An 8160-nucleotide genomic window follows, 5' to 3' on the forward strand; every position below is an offset into this window, starting at 1 on the left:
GAAGAGAAGAGAAGAGAAGAGAAGAGAAGAGAAGAGAAGAGAAGAGAAGAGAAGAGAAGAGAAGAGAAGAGAAGAGAAGAGAAGAGAAGAGAAGAAGACATCATTTCAAATTAACTTTACTTTCAACAAATTTTCCACATCCCACAATAGAAAGAAGACTGACTCCTTGAGTACAGCTCCATCATTTAATCATATTCCAAATCTGTTTCCTGTGTGCTTGCTTTTACTCTTCTGAGTGCACAAACTTATAAGGCTGTATTTTGAAAACCTTTGCAAAGGTRAGGTGAGAGGGGGCACGAATGAAAATGTTATCTTGCCATCAAATCTTTAGTCTAATTTAAAATAAGTGTTGCTASAGAATGGAACGCAGCTCTTTTATGCATCCTAGACCTTTTTAGGATTTCTAGGAAGATGTGMAGAGATACTGTAAAGGAGAAAATGCTATGCTGAACTGTTTTTTGAACTCACACAGTAGAATGAGCAGTTACCTGAGTCCCCCTCTTAAAAACAGCACTTCAATGAGCTCAGGCAGTACCAGTTTTCAAACAGTAGGACAAAAACATCAGTTGCTAYGGACTCAGGTAAATACAAATAAATATGAACTGTCATAATGCAGTTTGGTTTGCAGCTATTTTCCATACCATAATGTCACAGGAAGWTGATTTAAACATAAAATGTTTTAATCTCAGCATGCATTTTCTCATCAAATTAAATCAAATATTGGTAAATGTGTGAATATCTGACCCACTCTACTACAATGCAAGTCGTTTGTGAACTATTAGCCAGATAACCACTCTTTCAGAAAATTTTATGTAAATTAGCACATTTTTAAACTGTTTCTGCATGACAAAGGTGTAACACTCCCTACCACTGAATGATAGGGGAATTTTGGGAAACTAGTTATGAGTATCATTAATAATGGGCAAGAATGATTGGCAGTTAAGTCTCACTTAAATGAGTGTCTGGAGGAGCTAATGGTCTGAGGCAATGTTCACTGCTCAGACACTCATTAAGTGTAAGAATCTACCTGACCTGCAGGTCATTRCCACTTACATTAATTACTGCAATGACAAAGACTGCATGCGACACTCCACCGCATCTCCCTAAAGTCATTTCTGCATCAAAACCTCCCTCAGGTTTCAGATCTATGGTGACATCTGGCAGCCAGGAACAGCATGTTTAAATACATTTATTTGAATGAAGATAAAACACCAAAYGTTTGAACTGATCAGAACCACCAACCAGCCATCAGACTCAGCCTGTAATTTTGTAATGACCCTGAGCACCCTTTTCCACATAGTCACTTATTATTAGCTATAGATCTCCCATTCTTAGATTGTTCAAGRATTATTGTGTGTGCGTAAACCTTTCTACTTGCCCAGCCTAAATGGCTTTTTAAGCAGATATAGATCTGCTAGGAGCACCACTAAGGTGAAAAGGCTTGGTGTTTACTTGAAACGAAGCAYATCAGGAATTAATTTGAATTATTATTGTTTATCTGACAGTAGAAGCGTGAATAAACCTGTAATTCAGGCATCTGCAACACCTGCCCCTCATAAGAGGTCTCTGTTCTGAAAACATTTGAGTTCTCATATGACAATAAAAAAAGGTCAGTAATTATAAATTATTACCTAAAGAGAAATGCTCAATCAAGGTCTAAGGTAAGAGAGACCTGAAACCCAAATAACCTCCAGGGACTTACTCAATAGCTCACACTGCTGCTGCAGTCAGAGCAGAGTAACATAACTTAAAACCTTTTTATGAAAGTCATTATCAGGAGACTTTCTCTACAGCAAGGACTACTATTAAATGGCCTTTATGAATAGGTTTACACTGTATTTTGAGTTGTGTACAGTATTAGTCCTCAGGTGAACTGAAAGTTCGTGTCTTTGGTTCAAGTCCTCATGTCTTTAGTCACTTGTGGGCACCAATTATTTGCTCAGTACCACTGGCTGAAGTCAGAGGCTGCTTTAGTGAGCAGCTGCTCSCCAGGATGCAGGAGGGTTGACAGCCTGGGTCTGGGGGCAGACATCTCAGCCCTTTGCAACAAATCACTTATTTTTACAATGCAGTGCATAGCAGTAACAYCATGAACAAAAATAAGGTCTAATTTCCTTCAGATTACTTTGAACCATTTGTATTTGGTATCATTTTGTATTTGAATCTAACCATTTGGATTCTGACACACCAGAACTAAAGAGCATGAAGACAACCATTATCGATACATTAATTTTGATAGCTTTCATTTATCTGTTTCCAAGACTGTCGCTGTCAATGCAAACAAGATYTCTTTATTGCATATAATAGATCAAGTGGACAGTTTCTGCAAGAAAATACATGAAAGAATGTAAAAACCTCTTCAAAGGATCATTAATAAAAGGATGAATATTCTTTCAATATATCCATGTTTTTATAGTAGTCTCATGCACTGCTTGCTGCATATAGCCTAATGCACAAATTGCAATGCAAGGTCTGTCTGTTCTTGACATGTTTTTTTAAATGATTATAAACATCTCCAGTGCTGTGAAACAGCGTGAGCTGCTTTCCCGAGGTGTTTACTGTAGACTTTCAAAAGTGCTACATGACTTAAGGGCCTGACTTTTTTATGGCCATGGTGGCTTTTACAGGAATATAACAAAGTGTTTTATTAGTGCACTTTTGAATGTTCTGTAATTCAACAACAACAGTTTGCAGTGACTTGCTGTACAGCCCTAGCAAACTACTGAGGTTTTACAAGACACAGAGGGGAACAGTATTTGACATAAAAGCATAAAAGGAATTGTCTGTCTGCATCAGTAGCAATAGCATCTAATACTTTGCAGGGGAGAGGGCCTAACTGGACTCTTAATTTTATCTTTTGTCTGATTTCATCAAACAAAAAAAGCAACACCTTTTAGTCAGTCTACTTTCTTATGCTTTACCCAAAATAGCTTTAATCAAGAGSAGCTTCAGCTCTTTGAAGATCTCCAGACCTGTCATTTTTAGACAAGGTGGGAAGACAAAGGCTTTTGTCTTGACCTTTCCACTATAAAATATGAATGTAAATGACAATGTGCCTTTACATTTCAAATGAAGGAGGAACTAGGATTCCCTTCAAAATATGTGGTCCTAAATCTAAATACTGGACCACTCCTTAAATAAATTATTTCTTGATATAAGAAACTCAGCTGTCAGATAAACAACATGTAGCTTCAGTACACAATGCTTTTTGTAAAAAAAGGGCAAAATTAAGGTGTGCTAATATAAACCTCTAGCAGGTAAATCCAAGTGTAAAAATAGAGGCTTTCAGACACAGAAAGAAGTAATTAGACAAAGTAAAATGAAATGAAATGACAGAGCAAGGTATCTGAAACTGCACATTGGTTCTAGGGACTTGAAAGAATGTCATGTCTGATAGCATCAGAAGTCAGACAAAATGCCTGGAGGATGAGAATAAAATAGTCAGGGTCAGACAAGCAAAGATTATCCCTATCAAATTATCTTCAAGCAGTAGGAGAACCTGAGTCTGGCTAGAAACCAAAGGGTGAGCTGGAGCAAGGATTACATGTGTTAACCTGACACTTCTGCAGTTCTTTGTGCTAGATGCCTGGGTGAGAGACATSACAAAAAGAAAAACAAAAGACTGTCTGGAAAGGGATTTCTGAAAGACAAACTGCAGGAAAAAAATCTTAAGATCTTCACAGCTAAGGTTAAAGAACAAATAAGAAGTGTGCTTCAGAGCTTTGTCACATAGCTCTGCCTCAAACTCGGCAGCACAATTGAGACAAATCTAATAAAAGGTCCCTTTTTTTTTTGTTCCACAAAGTTATTTGAAATGTTAAACCCTTTGTAGAACCAGTTGGCTTGTAGTAAGAACAGCTTCATCTGCTATAGGCTTTCAAAAAACTAACCAGCTAGAAAAACATTCTAGTTGACTTGTCCGTTCTATCAATGCTTGCCTGATTCTGGAGTTATATGAGTTCAACAAGACCTGTAAAAATAGCATACTAAGATACATATTATCTTCAGATCTTTTACATCTTATTCAAGATCAAAGACATTAAGACTTTGTCACCATAAATATTTCATGTCATTTAAAAATGAAAATTATTTTAAAATAATATAAGCCACCTGCACRTATTTGCTCTTTAATTTTGCCATCCACATTTATTTACAAAATGTAGAGGTTATGCGAAGAGGATTCTGTTATGTTAGAAGGATTTCTTAGGTAAATGCTATTTTACAGTTATGGTGAGTAATATCTTTTTTTTCATTTGTGTAATATGTTTCCAATGCATGCTTTTGCATAAAAAAAAAGACTATTAGGTGTGCATGGGTTCAACAGTAGTGGTGTCTGGACTGTGGGTCAGGCAAAATGCTCTGAGGAGACAAGAAGATTCAATCTTACTTGTGAGCATCTGAGCAAGAACCTCAAGAACATCTTGTATAACCCAGGAAAACTGTGAAATCTTGGGGAAAAAAAAGAGCTTGCAAAAGTAGTCAAAGCCAGCAGGATGGTATGAAAGGGAAAGAGCAGATAGATACACAAAAAAATTCACAGGGGTCTGTCATTCAGGATGTCATTGAATGCTCAAATATCTGACCCTGATTTCCTTTGGGCAGAGGTCTTCTCACTGAGGCCCTTTATTTCTGTTCTTTCTCACAGCACATTTTCTCCAGTGCACACATTCTGATAAAACTTCATTGCAGAGACTCAAATGYTATTGGTGGTCCCACAGGAAACACATCAAGAAGTAAATCTCCCTTAATACAGTAGCTAGCACAGGATCCACACTCACAGGTGTGGTTTAAATTCTTTAGTTAAACTTAAATTTCCACAGGAATAATTTTCAAATATAGGCTACCTGGACAAGGAAGACATATCTAATTTTGTAAGCATATCTCCCAGTGTTTCAGAAGAAAGTTTRCAGTTTGAAACAAAAGCCTTTTTACCTCATCTGTACATTTCTAGGTTTATCATGTTAGATGAATCCATGTGCAAAACCAGGATCGACTGGCACCCAACTCCCCGTTATTTTACATTAAAAGAAACAATGATTTTTTTTAATAACTCTGAGAGAGGCAATAATCAGTATGAATAACTCTTATCCTCTCACACAGCCACCACTCTTCCACTAGACCCCTTCTCTGGTTGCCCACTTCCTTGCCCTCATGAGGATATGACCTAACTTTTACCATAACTGCTCATGCCATTCATTATTTATTAAGAGCCTCGCTTTTTTTTCCACATTTCATACCTAAAATACCCCATCTCTCAACTCTTAATAAAGTTTTTAGTGAGGACAATGAGAGCAGTAAGGGCAGAGCTCTTCTCTGGTGAGTCAGGAAGGTGTGGCAGATGGTGCACTAATGTGTTAATTAAATGGCTGCTTTGCCCGTGWTTTTCCTGTTGCTCACCTCCTGCTGCTAAAAACTGAGAAACAATGGAAGGGGTTAATGAGACAGAAACTCATCCAGGTGGCCAAAACTTCACTGCAGCTCCTGAGCACTGAGTGCCATCTCGACAGTCAACAGCAAAGGGATGAAAGTGACTGCCATCACTGCATGGCACCTGCATTACAGAACACTGCAGCCTGCTGCAGGACTCACGTGTCCTTGCAAAATTTATRCAACAGAGACAGGCTGAGGGCAGCATGTTGTCAGRGGATRAGGAAAAGGCAGAGGTACTTAATGCCTTCTTTGCCTCAGTCCTTAATACCAAAACAGTTATCCCCAGGATATTCAGCTCCCAGAGCTGGAAGATAGGGATGGGAAGATGAGTGAAGGGYTCATAATCCAGGAGAAAATTATTAGTTACTGGGTGTGCCAGTTGGACCCCCACAAGTCTATGGGTTCAGATAGGATTCACCTGGGAGTGATGAACAAGCTGGCAAAAGAGCCAAGCCACTTGCAAGCATTTAACAGCAGTTCTGGTTAAYCAGAGAAATCTCAATTTACTGGAAATTAGCAGATATAACACCACGCACAAGAAGGGTTGGAAATACGATCCAGGGTGTTGTCAGCCTGGCCTCAGTACCAGGGAAGGCCGTGGATCATCCTGAGAGCCACCACAGCATGTGCAGGACAACCAGGAGATCATGCCCGGCCCCTCACTTCAAAAAGGACATTGAACTGTTGGAGTAAATCCAGATAAGTGTCTGTCTGCATCCTGTGAGAAGCAGCTGAGGGAGCTGGGGGTGTTTGGCCTGGAGAAGAGAAGGCTCAGGGGAAAACTCACCCCTTTCTACAGCTACCTGAGGGGGTTGTGGTGAGGTGAGGATCAGTCTCTTCTACCATGTCTCAAGTGAAAGGATGAGAAAAAATGGCCTTAACGTTTTTTCTAATATCAAATCTGAACCAGAAGAGGTTCAAATTTGATATAAGAAAATAAGAATTTCACTGAAAGAGTGATTAGGCATTGGAATAAGTTGCTCAGGGAGGTGGTGGAATCACCACTTCCAGAAGTGCTCAATAGGCATCTGGATGTGGCACTTGGAGATACGGTTTAGGAGTGATTATGGTTGTGCTGAGTTGATGATTGAACTGGATGATATTGAAGATCTCTTTCAGTCTTGATGATTTCTGTGATCCTGTGGTTCTGTTCTGTTCTGTTGAAGGAGAAATATTGCCAAACTGACATAGCCAAATACACCAAAGTGGGGAAATTATAGCATTGCCACAGCTGAAAGAAGACAAAGAAGAATACAAAACCAGTATTCCACTGAGCAGTTATCCCCACTGCTTCCCACTTTTTCCTGAGATACAAAAGGAACTGTCCCAGATTAATTGCTTACACAATCTAGCTCTTTCCTATCTTCCACAGTTTTCATACATTCACTTTTTCAGGGGCAGCAATTATCCACAGGCAGCCTCAGCTTCCACCTTTCCAAGCAGAAGTACCTGCACCTCCAGCAGCTATTTACACCAGCCAACAGGGAAACTTAAGAGATAATTTTATCTCCTTTACTGTGTCCTCACTAAAACCTTACTCTGTCTCATACGAGTCCCATGATGGGTGTTCTGCCATCAATTTATGCTCAACATGTGTGATGCAAACCTGTTATTCTTTCTTCTCAGACTTTATTTCAATCCTATTTTTTTCCACAAACAAGAACCCACTCCTTTTCCAATACTGTGATGCCTACAAAAATTCATAGTATCCCATGGTACCCTGATAGTCCTGCTTATCCTTCTAACCAACATAATTTTGCTGCTTTTGTGTTTATACCCATCTGCTTTCTATTTCCTTATGCTTACACTGAGCACAGGCTGGAGCAGGAATTATTTCTTTGTTCTGCATTTAAACAATGCACAGATTTGAAGTAGATCCTCTGGTTAATGACTGCAGCTCCCAGATGCAATGGCAATAYAAATAAATTAAACAATGTTAATAACCTTAGTCACTTCATTCTAGAAGTTGAACAATATCCAGAGACCATACACTACCTCTGTGTTATTTCTGGGGATATTTACAGGGGTAAATACACAGAATGTTAACAACCTGTGTGCAAACCAGCAAGTACCCAGACTGAAACAATACTTGCAAGCATAGTAAAGTGAATCTCTGGTGGATTCAATAATGACTTGGCAGGTCATCATTCATAGCAAACCATTCCACAAAAACCTTTATATGTATCTTTGCTCCACAAAAAAAAAAAAAAAAAAAAAAACCAACAAAAAAACAAAACAAAAAAAACCCCTGATTTTGATTTTAATCTATATCCACCCACTTTGTGTTTCATAAGAAGCCACGCTGGGGCCAAAGCTATATGCTTCACTATATAATGTAAGTGAAAGTCTGCCTGGGGGTCACTAGGAAGCAGGCCAAGATTATACTAGTTACTTACAGAAGCTGATGGATGCCTGGGTAATTTTGAAAATCTCCCTAATCTCCTATCTATCTCTTCTGGCCCCTAAATTCCTTGGAAAATATTACTAATTATCTTCGTTGGCTTTGAGAAAATGACTCAGTATTTGTATTTGGAAAGAATTTTTAAAGATATTAGGGTACAGAAGGGCAGAATATAATGGATAAATCCAATATTAAGAAACTGGAGAGGGTCCAGTATAGGGCTGCAGAGACAGTYGAAGGCTGAGAGCAGATGGCCAACAAGGACAGGTGGAAGGAGTTGGAGTGGTTTAATYTGACAGAAAAGGGGGCAAGAGGGGACTTAACCACCT

This window comes from Malurus melanocephalus, unplaced genomic scaffold, assembly GCF_030028575.1.
Source record: "Malurus melanocephalus ecotype Western Australia unplaced genomic scaffold, MMel_1.1 scaffold_4, whole genome shotgun sequence".
NCBI classification, from domain to species: Eukaryota; Metazoa; Chordata; class Aves; order Passeriformes; family Maluridae; genus Malurus; species Malurus melanocephalus.